Source organism: Alternaria postmessia (assembly GCF_024291825.1).
Source record: "Alternaria postmessia strain BMP 2775 chromosome Unknown scaffold_306, whole genome shotgun sequence".
In the NCBI taxonomy this organism is placed as follows: domain Eukaryota; kingdom Fungi; phylum Ascomycota; class Dothideomycetes; order Pleosporales; family Pleosporaceae; genus Alternaria; species Alternaria postmessia.
This window is the reverse complement of record NW_026260379.1, coordinates 2,453-3,991: the sequence shown is the minus strand read 5'-3', so window position 1 is coordinate 3,991 and position 1,539 is coordinate 2,453. Positions and strand designations below refer to the sequence as shown.

Sequence of the window (1,539 nt, the reverse complement as noted above, 5' to 3'; positions counted from 1 at the left end):
CAGTTTAAGAGCTCTAAACTGAACTGACTGATAAGACGAGAGCTCTAAACTGACACTGAACTGACTGCCAAGCAATCAGTCAGTCAGTCAGTCTCATCAGTTTGGATTGATTGTTAGCAACTCTGAGCTAAACAAAATTTTCCTGATTGTGCGCAATGCGATGATACGATTTGGAGGTATGCACTATCTTACATGTTGCAGCGATGTGGAATTCTGGTGAGAGCAATACTAGGATACATGATGGAACGAACTCATTGTCGTGGGTATGCACCTAGCATATATGGTAGATACGTCTTTGGTTTGATATCTCAATAGTGAATGTTTCCAGGACTTAGGGCTTTCTTCTCATCACTCCTTACCATGATATCGATTCGGGCCAAGAGTTAGGACTATTAATGCAGGAATACTCTGTTCCCTTATTCCATCTGTGTTCGTTCTACTTTGAAGGCCATCCAGCCGGAGTTCGAGGTTTAGGTCAAGCTTGCCTTGTGCTCACTGTGCTATGGGATATCGGGCTGATGGTTGAGGACACTTAGATATCGACTTGTCCTTATCGAGGTGGGTATTCGGGTGCCTGTGAGGATGGTAGCTAGACGACTGGGAGATGCTATACTCGCTGTACTTCTGTCTAGGCTAGACGAGAGGTCGTTATATGTGAATGTATGTGAGGATAGGTGAGAGAGCATAAGGGTGCGAAAATGCTTCTAACCCAGAGTTGTTGCCTGCAGCAGATTCAGAAATGCCACCTTCTTTCTTTTGCTATTGATTCTCCTGTCATCGCGTTCTTTAGCTCCCTGCTTACGCTCTGCCCGTGAGGAGATAGGAAATAGAATGTCTTGTATGCTAGAATTCGCCCTGCCGACTGAGAATGTACCAGAGTCGTAAACATATGCCAAACATTGACCCTGGTGTTTGTTCCAAGTGCGAAGCTCTTCCGTACTGCATGTTTTGTAGGTTGTTAAGACCACAACGGAGAAAATCACAGGGCATATTTATTTCCTTATACACGGGCAAGCTGTGTAAATGGCGAAAAAGAACGAGACCTCGTAATACTAAACAAGACCACGTGTGCCTCCTTAGTACTGCGCATTGTCTCGGTCAATAGCGAAGAAGCTTTGGTATTGCAAAATAACGCATGGCGTTGTAGAAAGCAACAGGAGATTACAACACGCAATTCCTATCTACCCAGACATCGAAATAGCAAAAATAATCGACCATTGATGACCTAACCAGGGGTCGAACCTGGAATCTCTTGATATCGAACTGAGTCGTAGTCAAGCGCCTTGCCATTGGGCCATTAGGCCAGTTGTACTGGTTGTTGATGGAAGAAAACAAAATTGTCAATCTTATATCCATATATCGATTGTCGCAGCTCACTGTTTCTCATGGTAGCGGGATATTCGACCAGTCTTGACGAAATTTTGTGTGTGGTGGGGCATAGAGCAGCTACGCAAAGGAAGTAGGCCAGGCGGGGTATAGCCACAACCAGAATTTTGTCTGCCGATCGGCTGCCGACATAACATTACACGCCGCGATCAT

At 45.1% G+C, this 1,539-nt stretch overlaps 1 non-coding gene across 1 annotated transcript; it reads right to left on the bottom strand.

Annotated features, from left to right (window-relative positions):
• Nucleotides 1-1,221: 1,221 nt before the first annotated feature.
• J4E82_011693 lies at nucleotides 1,222-1,304 on the bottom strand. The gene has a single exon. It is a non-coding gene; the product is annotated as a tRNA-Arg (tRNA).
• Between the last annotated feature and the right edge of the window lie 235 nt (nucleotides 1,305-1,539).